The sequence below is a fragment of the Carya illinoinensis genome, chromosome 9 (genome assembly GCF_018687715.1).
Source record: "Carya illinoinensis cultivar Pawnee chromosome 9, C.illinoinensisPawnee_v1, whole genome shotgun sequence".
NCBI classification, from domain to species: Eukaryota; Viridiplantae; Streptophyta; class Magnoliopsida; order Fagales; family Juglandaceae; genus Carya; species Carya illinoinensis.
The window spans coordinates 19,514,336-19,533,879 of record NC_056760.1 but is presented as its reverse complement, the minus strand read 5'-3'; positions in this window follow the sequence as shown (position 1 = coordinate 19,533,879).

The window sequence follows — 19,544 nt, the reverse complement described above, 5'->3', positions numbered from 1 at the left end:
TCCCCAAAGATTCAGAATTCAAGGAGCGGATCATGGCAGAAGCTCATGCGGCCCCTTATTCAGTTCATCCCGGCAGTACAAAGATGTACCGGGACTTGAAGAAAAATTATTGGTGGGATAGAATAAAGAGGGATATTACCTTGTATGTTGAGAAATGCCACACATGCCGTCAAGTAAAGGCTGAGCATCAAAGATCCGCTGGTATGCTCCAACCCCTCCCTATTCCTGAGTGGAAATGGGATGACATCACGATGGACTTTATAGTGGGTTTGCCGAGAACGCCTAGTGGGAAAAATTCTGTTTCGGTGATTGTTGACCGGTTAACGAAGAGTGCTCATTTCTTGCCTATTAATAACACCGATTCCTTGGGTAAGTTGACACACTTGTACATGAAAGAAATAGTGCGGCCGCACGGCATACCAAAGAGTATAGTGTCTGATCGAGACCCAAGGTTCACGTCCCAATTCTGGAAGAGTTTGCAAGCAGCTTTGGGTATTAAGTTGAAGTTCAGTACTGCATATCACTCATAGACAGACGGCCAATCAGAGCGCACCATTCAGACCCTTGAAGATATGTTGTGAGCATGTGTCATGGAATTTCAAGGGAGTTGGGAAAACCTTTTGCCGCTCATAGAGTTTGCATATAATAACAGCTTCCATGCAACCATTCAGATGGCTCCCTATGAAGGTCTTTATGGGAGGAAGTGCAGATCGCCCTTGTGTTGGGATGAAGTCAGGGAGAGTAGGATAATTGGACCCGAAATAATTCAAGAGATGCAAAGCCAAGTTCAAATCATCAGGGATAAAATGGCGGCAGCTCAGAGTCGTCAGAAAAGCTATGCTGATACCAGGAGGAGAGAGTTATCTTTTGAAGAAGGTGATTGGGTTTATCTCAAAGTCTCTCCCATGAGAGGTGTTAAGCGTTTTGGTAAGAAGAGGAAACTGGATCTGAGGTATGTCGGCCCTTTTCAAATTCTGCAGAAGGTAGGGTCCGTCGCCTATAGAGTTGCCTTGCCAGAATATTTTGGAGATATTCATGATGTCTTCCACGTATCGTCCTTGAAGAAGAGCTTTGGACAACAAGAGCCACGATTTGTCGACCTAGAGAGTATTCAGTTGCAATCGGATCTCACTTATGAGGTTGTTCCGTCGCAGATCATGGATTGGAAGGAGCAACAGTTGAGTCCAAGACGATACCTTTGGTTAAGGTAGCATGGGGAGATCCGTTAGCTCAAGACTTCTCTTGGGAGCGAGTAGCGGACATGAGGGAACAATACCCATACTTGTTTGAGCAAAGACAGTACGTTTCTTAATCTTGGTCACAGATGGTTTATGTGTTTTTATGTGGCTTGTTTTAAGTTGGTGGTTGATCTTGCAAATTTCGAGGACGAAATTTGTTTTAGGGGGGAGGATGTGACGACCCGCTTTTACGTGTATTTTCACTGCAGGGTTGTTTTTAATTTAATTAATATATTTATTTATTTTAAATTATTGCGTTTTAAATTAGTTTTTATTTATTTGATGCGGTGTTTAATTTATTTAGTCATTTTACGGTTTTTAATCTCGTTTTCGGTGAATCTGTTTTGTTTCCCAGAGTGAGGATTAGACCTCATTTCTTCCCTCCATCTTTTCCTTTCCCTTTTTCCTTTTTCTCTTTTTTCTCTTTTCTTTCTTTTTTTCTTTTTTCTTTTTCTTTTTTATCTTCTTCCTTTTCCCTCCCCTCCCGCGCGACCCCCCCTCCCCCGTCCGTCTCTCTCTCTCTCTCTCTCTCTCTCTCTCTCTCTCTCTCTCTCTCTCTCTCACTCTCTCTCTCTCTCTCTCTCTCTCTCTCTCTCTCTCTCTCTCTCCTCTCCTTCACGCCGAAAGCTTCATCTGCCCAGACCCACCACTGCCGGCCACCGTGCGACACACCACCCACACCCAAATCTTCCCCTCCCTCCGGTGAACCACCCCACAAAATTCCACAACCAACAGAGCCGCCGTTTAGCCGAAAAAAGCCCATCAAGCTACACAGTTTTTGCTCCGATCTGCCGCCGTCGCTCCACCTCCGGCCACCACCTATTCACCACTTCATCATTGACTCCCTGCCGTCCTAACCCACCCATTTCCAGCCTCTAACAGCCACCGGAACAGCTCCTACGAGCTAGTTTCCCTTTTGGGCATTTCGGCCCTTCCTCCGCCGTTTCAGCCGCCACCCACGGCCAAACTCTACTTCGACTAGCTTCATAAACATCGTTAGGCTATTCCCTATCAATCCCGAGCCTTGGTTTGTCCCCGTTCAAAAGTGGGTATTTTACAACCCACGGCCACAGTGAAATTTCACTGTTACGTTGCTTTCCTTCCGCCGTTTGCAACGCCACGAGCTTTCTAAAAATACCATATAGAGATGTAAGTATTTTCCAAACCCTACTTTTAGATTTAAATATATTTTGCTCATTCAATAAATATTTGTTGTTGGTTGGCTGATTCCGAACTGAGTCCAAGGAGTTCGGGGGTCGGATGGATTGAGGACTGAGTGCTTGGTTTTGGTTGTTTGTGATTGCTTGATTATTTGAGCCATGAGGCGTGAGTTGCATATTGTGTTTATGTGCATTTTGTTTTAATCGAGAAAATCCCGTTTTATTGGTGTAAATAGTTTTTTGGTGCATGTGTCTCACGAGCCCAAGCCGGGATGGGTTATTATCTCGGTGGAGCTCCTCTGATCACTCGGGAGTGGATAATACTGAGTGACATCTCCTGGGTTGTCGCAGGGCGATGACCGGATCGTACGATACGGTAACGCTGTCGTGTCGACTCCGTGGTCCCTAGAGTGGCGGGGACTAGAGGATGGCCTGGACAGGTACACACGGGGTGCGAGTCTAGGCATCGCTCGTTTAGGTGTCACATGCGTAGTCGTTACCTGTGGTGTGGCACAGAGATAGGGTGTGCGGATGATCCCTAGGGGAGATCATGGTGCATGCATAACCGGATTGTTTTTATGGTTTTCGGATGTGGGCCATTTTCTGGAAAAATGGCTAGGTTTGGTTCTCGAGACGTCTGATCCATTTTCTGGAAAAATGGTGGTTTGGGCCATTATCTGGGATAATGGCGAGGCTTGGTTTTAAGGATATGTTTTTGTGGGCCAAATGGGTTTTTTGGCGTGCGTGGAAAAATTATGGTTTTATGGCGCATGTGCATTGGTTTTTCTTTCATGCATATTGTTTGAGTTTTATATGTTTTTATCTAGTGGTGTTTGGAGTTTATTTACCTGTGGCACCATTTTTTGTACCATAGATTTTGGTGCAGAGATCGAGGATGAGGAGGAGGAGGCTGAGCCCGAGGATGCGGCTCCACCGAGATCCTGATGTTATGTTTTGTATTTGGTTTAAAACTATATTTGCGTTTTGTAATATTTATTTATGTATGTTTTGAACAGTTTTGTATTAAACAAGAAAAATTCTGGTACTTAGTTATTGACTTTGCTATCCGCTGCGTGTTTCTCGTGCACATTCGTTGCTTACACACACTTGGCACATGTCGATAGGGTGGTGACCCGTGATGTCATCATCCGAACCTTTTGATTTCCTCGTGTCCATGAGTGGGGATTTGGGGGCGTCACATTTCTTGTCTATATCAATTGCTCCTTGTTCTTTGAGCAAGATAACATGATCACTGAAATAGAAATATAGTAACTAATTTATAACTCACATAGACTTTTAAGAATATTCTAATATCAATTATTAAATAAGGACAACTTACTTCAAGGGGTTTTCTATCCCAAGACAATTGTTTAGTATGTACTACTGATCTTTTTCAAACTCTCCTCCAAACAAATCATAACCATGATTTGCACCAAGTGGACATATGTGTTGGAAAAATACAAAAAAGACTTTTTTTTGTCTTACTTGGTCGACATCAAATTTCTTTCTGTCCAATCAAATCTCGTGCCAACTCCATAGAAGTACTTTGAACAAAATGTATGCAACTCATCGTCAATATATGATTCTGCAATTGACCTTTATGGGCAAGCCTTGTTACCCATTGTGTGTTTTAACTTTCTAAGGAATCTTTTAATAGAATACATCCATCTATACTAGACTGGTCCTACAAGTCTAGTCTCACATGGCAAATGAACAACTAAGTGATCCATGATATCGAAGAACAATGGTGGGTAAATACTCTTTGGCTTACACAATATCATAGCAATTTCTCATTCCATATGTTCCAAATCTTCTACATTCAACGTTCTAGAATATAAATCTTTGAAAAATGCACCTAGCTCTGTCAAAGCCATGCGTACATCTCTCATCAAATACCCACGAATACCAACTGGCAATACATGTTGTAAAAATACATGACAATCATATTTTTTAATCCAATAACTTTCCAATCATTTTTCTGCACACACCTTGTTAGATTCGAGGCATCAGCGTCTCACAGGTCAGGATGCCTCTATGCTGATCCTGGCCTTGTATTGTTGTGGTTTGTGAAAGAACACTTATTCCTTTCAGTTTTAGCAATGGCTGAGTCAGGCATTGCTAAGCTCAAACTAGTCAAATCCATTTGAATGTCTCTTACATGTTCGAACGAAACATACTAACTGTTTAATATTTCTGTTCGAACCAAAATAGACTATTAGAACCAAAAGTATACTCGTTTGAATGTGTAGTTAATCGTTTGTACAATACGTAGCTCATTTTAATTTTTTCATAAAGGAAAATAGATAATGTACCATAGAGTGTTTTAGTTAGATATAATAATTTAATCTAATTATAATTATGATATTTTTTAATCATTGTCTTTAATTTTATAAATTAAATTCAATGCTACTCCAATGGCTTCTCGGGGAAAGAAGCAGGCCAAGTCAGGACAATCCTTTAACAAAAAGGTCTAGAGAGGATTGTTTTGTTGGAGCGCCAGGTGAAGATTGATGACTCTAGGAATCTTCTATGGTAGAACCGTTCTCTGGCATCTGTCTTTCTCGATCGTGGTTGGACACCAATCATCAACCAGAAGGATGAAGGGAGGGATAAGATCATTGCCTAAATTGATATTATATTTAAGTTATATAGAGAACTTGGTGGTGCCAACCAAGATGATGACACGTACACTTCTTCGTTCGGGGCGTATAAGTTCGATTTTCAGTTGATGCAATCATTGATTTTCTTTGTATCCCTCAACTACCCATTGCATATCCTAGTGTGGTGCCTAGAAAGTCTACACCTGCAGGCAATGGGGAGACTACGGAGGAAGAGGATACTGCTATGGTAGATCAGTTTGATGGTCTCGCTGATTATGAGTTTCATCAGTATGTTGTGGGTCCAGATGCTCCTTGCGACGCCCCCAAATCCCCATGCACGGACACGGGGAAATCGAGACGTCTAGATGGTGACATCGCGGGTCACCACCCTAACGACGAGTGCCAAATGTGTGTATAAGCAACAAATGTGCACAAAGAAACATGCAGCGAATAGCAAAGTCATAAACTAAGTACCAGAATTTTTCTTGTTTAATACAAAGCTGTTCAAATCATACATAATAAAATATTACAAACTACAAATATAGTTTCAAACCAAATACAAAGCATAAACTTCAACTCAAAACTCCGGCGGAGCCGCATCCTCGGGCTCAGCCTCCTCCTCCTCCTCCTCCTCGATCTCTGCATTAAAATCTACGGTACCAAAAATGGTGCCGCAGTAAAGTAAGACCCAAATGCCACAAGATAAAAACATATAAACTCAACAATATGCATGGATGAATGCAAATGCACATGTCCCACAAAAACCACATATTTCCACAGACGCCAAAAAAATCTCATTTGGCCCAGAAACATAATCTCGCCTTTATCCCCTATAATGACCCAAAACCAAACCATCAGAGCACTGTAGACGAGAATCACAGGCGGGACTCTACCACCATCCCTGCTCACCACCGTCCCTATGCGTGCACCGTAGGTGGGAATCACAGGCGGGATTCTACCACCGTCCCTGTTTAGCACCATCCCTACACGTGCCTCTGACTCAAACTAGTCAATCCAACCTTTCACATATACCATAAATCATTTCTCGCTTACATGCCCAGCTTTCATTTTTCAAACACATGTACATGCATATCACTACACGAAAAAACTCGATTTTCCCTTTTTAAACATGAACATGCGTGCACTATACAATGCAAACATTAAGGCACAAAATCTCCATCCGACCGACCCCCGAACTCCTCGGACTCAATCTAGAATCAACCAACCAACAGTAAATATTTATTGTAAGAGCAAAATATATTTAAATCTAAAAATAGAGTTTGGAAAAAACTTACAGCGCTATAGGTATTTTTCGAAAGCTCGCGGCGTTGCAAACGGCGGAGGAAAAGCAACGTAACAGTGTATTTTACACTGTGGCCGTGGGTAATAAATTATCCACTTTCGAACAGGGACAAACCAAGACACAAAATTGATAGGGAATGGCCTTGAGATGTTTATGAAGCTAAAGGAAGTGAGTTTTGGCTGTGGGTGACGGTGGTGGAAAGCCAAAAAGGGGCTGAACAGAGTTGAGCTCGTGGGAGCTGCTCCGGCAATGGATCGGGGCCGAAATTGGGTGGGCTAGGACGGCAAGAGGTAGAGGAAGAAGTTGGGAAGACATGGTGGCTGGAGGTGGAGTGAGCCAAAAATCGTGTGGCTTGGAGGAGCTCATGGCGGCTAACAATGGCTTGCATGGAGGTGAAACTTGGTGGGGATGTTCACCGGTGGAAGGGGAAGAAAACTGGGTGGGTGGTATAGGCCACGCCGCCTGCGAGCTGCGATTCTAGGATGAGAAAGCAACCGGCGACAGAGAAAAAAATGAGGGCTGGTGCCATGACTTCCAGCCGTGCGTGGCGGCTAACGACTGGTCGGATGGCCCTGAAAATTGGTGGGGGTGATCACCGGTGGGAGGGGAAGATTTTGGTGGGGGTGGTGTACTACACAGAGGCCGGACAGCGGCGGTCTAGGCTAGTCAACAGGCGGCGACGGGAAGGGGAGAAAAGGAAGCAGCACGCGCACGGGAGAAGAGAAAAAGAAGAAGAAAAAGAAAGAAAGAAGAAGGAAAGAAAAGGGAAAAGGAAAAAGGAAAAAAAAAGGAAAAAGAAAAAAAGAGAAAAGAAAAGAAATGAGGTCCAATTCTCATTCCAGAAACCAAAAACTGATCCGCTGAAAACAATTTTAAAAACCGTAAAACGACTAAAATAAATTAAACACCACGTCAAATAAAATAAAACCAATTAAAATACAATAAATTAAAATAAAAGAGCTAATATATAATTAAATTAAAAAAAAAAACTCCTTCAGTGAAAATACACGTAAAAACGGGTCATCACATCCTCCCCCCTTAAAACAAATTTCGTCTTCAAAATTTGCAAGATCAACCATCAGCGCCGAAAGGATACAAGATACAACTCCGAACATATTCGAGAAATACATATCATCAACAACTCCCAACAAATACCAACAGTTATTATCTTCATACTATAACTTGTTAATATCAACGATGTCTCTGCTTTACCTTCCAAACTTCCATCCTATTCCAACTTTGATAACCTAACAGCCATTTCCAAAGTTAATCATCAATAAACAAAATTTGCACGATCAAAAGATTAATCTCCCATTAAAACTCCGAATCACTACTAATTCCTCAAAATCAATACAAAATTTGAATATCTAGGTATCTCCAAAAATCATGCTTCCGCGCGCACTCTGATAACTCACCAAAATACATAAAGGTTATATCCTCAAAAAAAAAAAAATTAACATCATGAAGTACAAGCTCAATCCACATCTAATCACAAGAAAACCTTTACCACATTTCTATAGAAAATAATATACCTCCAAAACTACAATTCTTCACTCATTCCTCAGTGGGTCATCGTTGCCCTAATCAACCTCCAGGCACCAAATTGAAAACACATAACATCATCCCAAAATACACTTGCCTCTTCTAAAGATAAGGAACATATCCAAAAGGCCCAAGTCCTTCCCAGCCAACCAACGAGAGCACCTATAACTTCTATCCGATATCCCACACTTCAAGCTCATTACCTATATTTTGAATAACATCTACTCTTGCAATATCTAACTCACTATAAACTACCATTAACTTCAAGTCGCAATTAATTCTCAAGATAAACACAGCAGTTGTTACAAACCATCATCCCAATGGGTAAACCACTTCGACTGCACATTCCGTTCAACTTACCAAACAACTCAAAGCCAAAATCTCTTGAATTTAATATTATCACACAGATTCCTCTTCAACTCCTACCAAGCCAAAAATAGATGAGACTAGAACCAGCACTCTCCGAAATCCATACACACGTACCTTTACTACTCGTCGATCTCATGCACTCCTAGCCAACACCAAAAATCATTCAAACGTACAAGTGATCCATTTCCAAAAGTCTACGGATCATATAGCCTCAAATTCAATCGTATTCAATACCAACACAAAGTCTACTATTTCCAACACCGTGATGGACCTACATCTTTCGAAGAGATAGAATCATTTCCTAAGATCTGCTACTACAACCTCGAGTTAACAATAATTATTTTCTAAACTAGCTCGATATCTTCAATCCTCAAAGAAATCTACTCTAGAAAAATTTTCATATCAATAATTCAACTCTAATCAACCCCATTTTAATGGTTACTAACTAATCACTCACTGGAGTAGATCAAGCTACAGCACTAAGTTTGTAAAACAAAGAACTCAATTCTTATTATAAATCAGTCTTTCAACTCTGCAATTCTAAAACCTTAACTCAAATAAGAATCATCTTCTGGGACTTCTAAGATCAAAGAACTTACATCCCACAATAGAAAAATCGACTTCCAAATCTTTCAAATTCTAAAACATTAGTAGGTAATAAATCATTTTCTGAAATTCCCAAGATTGGTGGCTTTAATCGAAAATATTCACCTTAAAAGCTTGTAAAATCTAAAGCTCCAATTTCCACCAAATTACTCATCCGAATCACGAAAGGTAAAACTCGAAATTTAATTATTCCCCCCCCCCTCCCCAAAAAGCTTGTCAAACCTAAAACCTTAATTATCATAAACTTATTTTCCTAAAATCTATAAGGCCCCAAACTTTAAAACTTTAATGAAACTTCATAAAATCTATCCTTGAAATTTGTTGAACTTAGAACCTACTACGTTATAGACCATTTCATAAACTCCACGGAACTAAAGAACTCAATTATTCTACTTCCCTAAAACATCACCCAGATCATGCCATTCTCTCCAAGCCTCAATAATATATATAAAAAAGAAACAAAACCACACAAGGCAGTCATCACAAAGGATTAGATTAGACCTATACCTGCCATGACTCCAGTATTCTGAGTCTCCGTAACCTCGCCTCCAATGGTACCAGGAGTCACTGCGTACATATGAGCCCGAGCTAATTGCCTCTGGTTAGCTCTACCATTGTGACGAGCTCCACGGCTTTCTTGAACTCGACTAGGGCATTCACGAGCAAGATGCCTTGTCTGACCGCATTCAAAACATTGGTTACTACCCAGACGACACTCGCCTCTGTGAGCTCTATTACAGCTTTCACAAAATGGCACTCGTCCTCCCATATGCACTCCTGAGGCTGCTAATGATCGAGTCCCGGTCCGCTGAACAAACTTCTGAGGTGAACTCGAACTACTTCCTTCACCAGAAAAATTCCGCCTCTTATGTCCTGGAGGGGAACCCATACTCAAATTATTATCTCGCTCCACAAGAGTCGCCACATCCACTAAATCCTGAAAAGTGGATATCCAATGACTGACCACCATTCGGCGTGTATCAGGACGTAGACCCTCCTAGAAATGCTCAGCCTGCATCTCCTCTGTGGCAATGAGGTGGGGAGCAAATCGTCCAAGTTCTATAAATCTCCGGGCGTACTGTTCCACGATCATGCTCCCTTGGACCAAGCTTGAGAACTCTCTTGCGTTTTGCCACCTTACAGAAGCGGGAAAGAAGCGATCATTAAACTCTTTCTTAAATTGCTGCCAGGTCATAGCGGCAAAAGATCCCAACTCTAACTCCAGCATTACTCTCTTAGTATCCCACCACTCAGAAGTGGTGCCTTGCAACAGATAGCTGGCATAGAGTACTTGTTGCGCCTCAGTGCAACCACATACTTCAAAGGTTTTCTCTAGATCTCTGACCCACTTTCCAGCGAGTAGTGGATCCTCTTCTCCCGTGAAGGGTGGAGTTCTATGTGCTAGAAAGCGCTCATATGTGCATCCAGCTTGTACCAATCCACTAGGCCCTCCTTGTAGCCAAGGCCCTCCTTGTTGTGGCCAAGGGCCTCCTTATTGTGGTCAAAATCCTTCTTGTTGTGGCCAAGGCTCTCCTTGTTGGAGTCTAAAATTCTGCTGCATGAACTCAGTCATTTGCCGTATTGTTGGGGCTATAGAATAATCTCTCGGTGTATCGTCCTGAGGCCCTTGAGTAGATTTTCTTGGCCTCACCATTTTTCCTGCCACAACACAACCTTTGACCCCCTTTTTAGAAAAACAAATAAAACCAATAACTTAAAACCAAAAACCAAAGCCACCTAACAAGAAACAAAAAGAAACCAGCATGCAAAAACATAACTAAATAAATAAAAACAAGCAAACAAGCTCAAACAAATAAAACAAATAAAACATGTCAAATAGCAACTTTACTTAAAATAAATCTTAAAACATAACTTAAAAAAAAAAACATTCTGGTACTACACCTACGGGACATGTGGTCTTACCCAGAGCCAAACCACTCTGATACCACCTGTGATGCCCCCAAATCCCCACACACGGACACGGGAAAATCGAGACGTCTAGATGGTGACATCGCGGGTCACCACCCTAACGACGAGTGCCAAGTGTGTGTATAAGCAACAAATGTACACGAAGAAACAAACAGCAAATAGCAAAGTCATAAACTAAGTACCAGAATTTTTCTTGTTTAATACAAAGCTGTTCAAATCATACATAATAAAATATTACAAACTACAAATATAGTTTCAAACCAAATACAAAGCATAAACTTCAACTCAGAACTCCGGCGGAGCCACATCCTTAGGCTCAGCCTCCTCCTCCTCCTCGATCTCTGTATCAAAATCTAAGGTACCAAAAATGGTGCCGCAGGTAAGTAAGACCCAAACGCCACAAGATAAAAACATATAAACTCAACAATATTCATGGATGAATGCAAATGCACATGTCCCACAAAAACCACATATTTCCACGCACGCCAAAAAAATCCCATTTGGCCCAAAAACATAATCTCGCCTTTATCCCCGATAATGGCCCAAAACCAAACCATCAGAGCACTGTAGGCGGGAATCGCAGACGGGACTCTACCGCCATCCCTGCTCACCACATTCTCTACGCGTGCACCGTAGGTGGGATTCTACCACCGTCCCTGCTTACCACCATCCCTACACGTGCCTCTGACTCAAACCAGTCAATCCCACCTTTCACATATACCATAAATCATTTCTCGCTTACAAGCCCAGCTTTCATTTTTCAAAAACATGTACATACATGTCACTACACGAAAAAACCCGGTTTTCCCTTTTTAAACATGAACATGTGTGCACTATACAATGCAAACATCAAGGCACAAAATCTCCAACAAATATCAACATCACCTAAACAACTCCGTTCTAAATCCATCCGACCTCCGAACTCCTCGGACTCAGTCCGAAATCAACCAACCAACAGCAAATATTTATTGTAAGAGCAAAATATATTTAAATCTAAAAGTAGAGTTTGAAAAATACTTACAACGCTATACGGTATTTTTTAAAAGCTCACGGAGTTGCAAAACTGTGGCCGTGGGTAAGGTAACAGTGTATTGTACACTGTATTGTAACGTAACAGTGTATTGTACACTGTGGCCATGGGTAATAAATTACCCACTTTCGAACGGGGACAAACCAAGACACAAAATTGATAGAGAATGGCCTTGAGAAGTTTATGAAGCTAAAGAAAGTGAGTTACGGCAGTGGAAAGCCAAAACGGGACTGAACGAAGTTGAGCTCGTGGGAGGTGCTCCGGCAACGGATCGGGGCCAAAATTTGGGTGGGTTAGGACGGCAAGAGGTGGAGGAAGAATTTGTGAAGAGATGGTGGCCGGAGGTGGAGTGACGGTGCCGGAAAAGCTCAAAAACTGTGTGGCTTGGAGGAGCTCATGGCGGCTAACGGTGGCTCGGATGGAGGTGAAACTTGGTGGGGATGTTCACCGGTGGAAGGGAAAGAAAACTTGGTAGGTGGTGTAGGCCATGCCATCGGCGAGCGGCGATTCTGGGTTGAGAAAGCAACCGGCGACAGAGAGAAAAAGGAGGGCTAGTGCCAAGACTTCCAACAGTGCGTGGCGGCTAACGGCTGGTCGGATGGCCCTGAAAATTGGTGGGGGTGATCACCGGTGGGAGGGGAAGATTTTGGTGGGGGTGGTGTACTACATGAAGGCCGGACGGAGGCGGTCTAGGCTAGTCAACAGGCGGCAACGGGAAGGAAAGAAAAGGAAGTAGCACACGCACGGGAGAAGAGAAAAAGAAAAAGAAAAAGAAAGAAAGAAGAAGGAAAGAAAAGGGAAAAGCAAAAATGAAAAAAAAAAAAAGGAAAAAGAAAAAAAGAGAAAAGAAAATAAATGAGGTCCAATCCTCACTCCGAAAACCAAAAACTGATCCACCGAGAACGATTTTAAAAACTGTAAAACGACTAAAATCAATTAAACACCACGTCAAATAAAATAAAACCAATTAAAATAAAATAAATTAAAATAAAAGAGCTAATATATAATTAAATTAAAAACAACTCCTTCAGTGAAAATACGCGTAAAAACGAGTCATCACACTCCTTCCTATGATGGGAGCAAGAGCATCAAATAGATAAACTTATATAGTTTTTTCAAGATCATGAACATAATAATAGCGAACAACATTGATCCACAACTACACAATACTGAGGTTAGCATGGACTAGGCATGACTTACAATATGGGGTGCTCATAGGATGCCTATCGACCTAGCGAGATATATCTTCTCTAGGATTCGATGTCTTCACTAGGATTCAATCATAGGCCACCTATATTACAACAAATATATTGCCACTTGGGGCACTGCTCACACAATTTCTTTTAGCCATGGGAATCAAGCCAGATGCGTTAGAGCATGTTTGAGAGCTGATTGGAATGATCAACTCCACGACCTTGTCTCGTGGCATGGGACAATCTAGATTTCATATTCATGCACCCACTGCAGAGGCGATCAATACTCAGGGAGATGTACACCTAAGAGGAGATTGCAGATATCGTGCCTACAAAGATCCACACATATATATATATATATATACACATCAGAGCTCATTGATGCAGTGCATACGAAAGTTCAGATCGCCCTCACAGAGACTGAGTCAAAGATCATGTCTTGGTTGACAGATATGGGGACACGTCTTGGTGTAGTTGAGGTGGTATTATGAGACCTAGGCCGGTAGTGTATATCTTTTATTTGCATTTTTTCAATTTTTTGTATGGACATCAAATGTCTGTGTTTTTTATAATTAATTTAAAGATGAATCGTCTTTTCATTTTCTAAATTAGTTATATATTGAGTCCCTTTTAAGTTACTTATTGAGTTCCTTTATTTATTTATATTATTTAAATGGTATATTTATTATATAAACTAAATATTTTCCTATAACTAATGAATAAGGAAATTTTTTGCAATTAAAATTTGAAAAGACTCTACCACTATTCAAACCTACATATAGAAGCCTTCAAACCTATTTTCTATTCCCGCTGAACGTTTATTCATCTAACCCACCAGAATTTTCGTTAAAACTATTCAATGACCATTCAAACGGTTACTCCTACGTGTTCAAACATCCAAATTGACTGTTCATAGGGTTACTCAAATTCCCGCTATATTTTGTAACTTAACCTGCCAATTTTACATTTGACGATTCCAAATAACTCTTCGAAGGTTTACTTTATTTTGCATCAAATGGTTAAGTACACGTTCAAATGATATTTCTAATAGGGACAAATGTGTTCATCCCAATATATTTCATTCAAATGAAAAATGTTATGTTTGAAAAGATAACGACATCCATCAACTTTTCTGCACGAAATATGATTTTCATCCCTAAAAAACATATTTTAGGATATTTTTACTTCGTCTAAAAAAAGTTTCATCTCAAAAAAAAAATTTGTTGTAGTGAGAAGAACCCATTATGGAAAAATAGACATTGAAATTTCATCTTATCTCATCACATCTCTTTTCCTTTCCAAATATCATTCAATCACAAAACACTTTCAAATTAATCATTACAATTTTTTTAAACTAATCATTAATACTTTTTAAGAATTTAAAAAATCCAAAAATAAAAAATAATTCAATTTTTTCAAACCCCAAAACAAAAATAATATTAAAAATTATATTGTAAAAATATTTTAAGTTTGTAATAATTTTTATTCAATTTTTTCTCTCTTTCTCTAAAACCCAATATATATTAACTCAAACTATCTCATTATTATTTACAAACTATTTTATTACTATTCATGATAAAACACTACAACAGAATCATTTTTTTGGGACGAAAATTTTTGTCCCAAATTGTAGGGATTTCGTCCCAGAAAATGTTTTGGGACAAAAAAAAACATTGTCCCAAGGTCATCCCTACAACATTGTCCCAGAAGATATTTTGGGACGAAAATCACCATTTCATCCCAAAATATATCTTTTGGGGCGATTTTGAAATTGACCGTTCGATACCATTCGAATGTTTAATTTTTTTTGTCACGGTTTAAGTTCATTCTAGATTATCGTTTGAATGGTTACTATTTTAAGTCCAAGCGTATTTAAATTGTCTGAACGATTGTGAAAATACGTTCGAATGATCACACTTTTTGATAACATTTGAACGGTATAAAATAGCTTTCCGTTCGAACATTAAAGGAATAGATTGAACGGTAAAAGAGATCGAATGGATAAAAATTATGTTCGAACTCTACAATAATAAATTGCATTTTAACATTATTTGATCGTCTAATGTCGTTTGAACGGCTTAATCATTAATGTTTGAACATTACATGATCATTCGAATGACTACTATTTTATTAACATAATAATAAAAAACCAAATAGACATTCATAATATTTGAAAAACATATATTAGAAACTGTTTAATACTGGCAAAAGTTTTATAATAAGTGCGAACTAATAAATAACCATGAGATTGGCATTGTTCATACATAATTAGATAATCTCATAATCTATACGTAAAAAACCATCAGATGCTTGGAGGCCTATACTGTTGCATAAGCTACTGCATTTGGAGTTGCACATCTCTCATGAACTCTTCTTGTTGTTCTTCATGTTGTTTGAGGCACGTCTCTATGTCTCCTTGTTTCGCCAATTGAGCCTCTAACTTATGCTACCTTGCAACCAATTCTTCAATTCTGCAATTCGTATTCTCTTGCACTATAGAAGCCGTAGAGGCAAACCCAGAAGAAGAGGAAGAGGGAGAAGGTTTTATGCAGTGACCCAAACCCCTCAAATATCCTTAACGTTGACCCAGAACTTGTGTAAAAATCTTAACATCATTTGTTAAGGAATTTTAGATTCAGCATGTATGGCAACTATTTTATCCTACACATAAGATAAAGAGTTAATATAATCATAAATATTCTAATATATTTATTTAAAAAAATTATAATACTTACATAATTTTCATGGGCATTGGGATGATTCCACTCTCCACTACGATTTAGTATGTGATGCAGCACATAATTTTGTCAGATCATAATTACCATCTGAATCTTTCTACAATAAATATTTATTAAGATATAAAGTCATTAGGATTCATATATTCAATTAACTATATACAAATAAAAAAAATAGCAATACCAATTTCTTAGAGAGGCGGTGGAAAAATCTTGAGCCTGCTTGATGATTAATCTTCAATTTCAATCTATTTATTTTGTTTATAGAACTTCACTCCTACATAGAAATTGAAAATATTAGAAAGCAAAATTAAAAATAGGATGACTAAAATAATTAATTTAATTATACCTTATATGATGGATCCTCAAACATGTCACAAAATTTTTCCCACTCAGAAGGTTGGACATCTTGAAAAGCACGTTGGCATGCATCTTCCATATTCTCGAACTTATTATAATGCTCATGACACCTTGCCTTATATTTGTGGAATTCATTACTTATGAGCTCTTCCACAGTCTTACGCTCCTCTCTCCGACCAAAATTTAATTTAAAATCATCCTTAAAAAAAAATTTAGGCAAACATATTATTATTTATAATATTCTAACTTTAAGTAAAATATAAAAATTTACCAACTAAATAAATGTTTTAAACATTACCAAACAATGCTTCTTGATAAGCTCTTTAACATCTTGGTGGACTTATTTCCATGAACTTGTTGCCAAAGGTGCATAAGTTCATGTAAGAGCACCCACATGCAATGCAAGCCAAGCTACTGGTTGTCCTTCACCTCCAGTATGTTCGTCAAGAATGTTATCCTTGATCTTACCCATCTTACGATATTTTTCCAAATTCACGTCTCTAGTAGTGCCTCGACCTTGGCGAGATTGTACTGTGAACTCATCATGTATATAACATTGTAATCAATTTTCTATTATAACCTTAATTGATAACTTTTATGACTATTAGAATTTTACCTTGTTCTGTAGAGTCAATCTCTAATGGTGAGTTTGAAGGAGAGCTAGGAATTGGTGGAGATGGAATACGAACTTCCTCTCTCTTCGGATGCATAATTTCATAAAATTGATATAATATTCATTAAGTAAAATAGTGCTCATCAAATGTAATGTGAAAACATAATTGGTTAATCACTATCTGTATCAGTATCATTTGACAATTTGGTCTCATCATCCGTAAATACTTCAGATGATTCAACATTTTGCTTAACTATTGCATCAACAATTTCAGCCTCAATATCTTCTCTATTTAATGGAATCATCTCATACTAACTCAAATCCACAAACAAACTAAAGACAGGCTGACTCTCTTGGTATGCTTCTTGAGTAGAGGGATCATCTTCTTCATCTCGCCCTTCCGCCTGAGGGATAACATCATATATATTTCTTGGAGAATATTTTTGTACTACTCGCCATTGATTTCCTAACTTTGGGTCATTTAAGTAGAATACATGAAATGCTTGAGAAGCTAAAATAAAAGGATCATCTTCGTACCATTTTTTTTATGTATTGAAACTCAAAAAATATTCATCATCACGAACTCCAATTTGAGGATTGCTTAAATCCCACTAATCACACTTAAACAGATACACTGCAAGCTTCCCCAAATATTTCATTCCAATTATATCAACAATAACTCCACAGAAATCAATATTTTCTCCATCATGACTTCCCTCAACTAGGACACCATTATTTTGTGTTTTCCTATAACAATCTCGATTCATTGTGTGATACCTACTTTCTCGAGAAATACATGTAGAATATCTTCTAGCGCGTCTCGATGGGCCACACACTAATGCATGCAGTTCATCCGATATATCGTTTGGATTATTCGCATGTATTTGTACAACCTACATTTTAAGTAAAGCTTCTATTATATCAATAATAAACTATCAATATTTTAAATTGATAGTGGATGAATGTCATTACCCGTTGTTCAAACCATCTCGAGAACTCCTCTTCATGTTTCTAGTTTATATCATTTACTCCTAGTTCCTTGAGCATGTTAATATAATCACTGAAATTGATGATTACTACAAGGCTTTTATATTCTTAGAATTTTGTGAAAGTAAATAAGCGAGTATTAAATTAAGAAAAAACTATAACTTACTTTAAGTGGTTCTCTATCTCAGGGCAATTGTTCAACACGTACCATTGAGCTTTCTCAAACTCTCTGCCATATAAGTCATAACTACGAACTGCACCAACTAGACATACTTGTTGGGAAAACACAGAAAACACATTTCATTGTCTCACTCGGTCAACATCAAAGTTTCTTTCTAGCCGATCAAACCTAGTGTCAACTCTGTGAAAATATTTGGAACAGAAGATATACCACTCATCATCAATATATGCTTCTGCACTTGATCCTTTTGGGTGAGCCTTGTTACCAACTATACATTTCAACTTCCCAAGGAATCGTTCAATGGGATACATCCATATATACTGAACTAGTCCTGCAAGTCGAGTCTCACGTGGCAAATGGACGGCTAGGTGAACCATGACGTCGAAGAATGACGGTAGGTAAATACTTTCTAGCTTACACAATATTATAGCAATTTCACGTTCCATTCAATCCAAAGCTTCTACATTTAATGTCCTAGCACATAAGTTTTTGAAAAATAAACCCAACTTAGTCAAAGCCATGCGCACGTCTCTGATCAAGTACCCACGGATACCAATGGGCAAGATACACTGTAAAAGGACATGACAATCATGACCTTTTAATCCATTTATTTTCCAGTTATTTGTTCAAACACACCTTGTCAAATTCGAGGCATAACCGTTTGATAATTTAATTTTCATTATCCACTCACAAAATGTAGCCCTTTCATTCCTTGACAATATATACCACCCAATCGGCATGTAAACAGACGAACCATTTTCTTACAATTGCATTTTCGGTCTTATTCCCAACCACTTCAAATCCTTCCTTGAGTTTAATGTATCCTTCATTTTTCCTTCAATTGACATCAATGTTCCCAATACGAATTCGCATATATTTTTTTCAATATGCATAACATCAAAACTATGTCGTAATTTTAACTTTGACCAGTATGGGAGGTCGAAAAATGTACTCTTCTTAGTCCAATTCAACTCATTTGTAACTCATTTTCTCTTTCATTTTTTTTTTAGCAAATTATTACAACCAACATCTATAAATTGTGCAAGTACATCTTCACCAGACAAATATGATGGAAGTTGGCCCCATTCAATAGTATCATCAGACATTTGTGAATTTTCCCACCATTTATGGTCACCAGGTAAAAATTGACGATGACCCATGAAACAATTTCCTCCCGTAAGTGAGCCATTCAGATTTAGTATGTTTGTTACAAGTTGGGCATGTCATTTTCCCCTTAATACTCCAACCTGACAAGTTTCCATAAGCTGGAAAATCATTTATTGTCCCTAACATAGCAGCATGCATCTTGAACAACTTGTCTGTTGATGAATCAAATGTGACAACCCCATTCTCCCACAAATCTTTCAATTCTGCCATCAATGGCTGTAAGTGTATGTCTATATCATTTTCCGGTGATCTCGGACCTGGAATGATCAAACTCATCATGAAATATGGATGTTTCATACACTTTCACGGTGGTAGATTATACGGTATAAGTACAACTAGCCAAGTACTATCACTAGTACTCATGTTTCCAAACGGATTAAATCCATCTGTTACCAACCCAAGTCGCACATTACGCTGTTCTTCAGCAAATCATGGGTGCTCCTGATCAAATTCCTTCCATACTTGGAAGTTGGCAAGATGTGATAAAATAGCATCATTCCTAACTCTGGCTGACGAGTGCCATTTCATGTC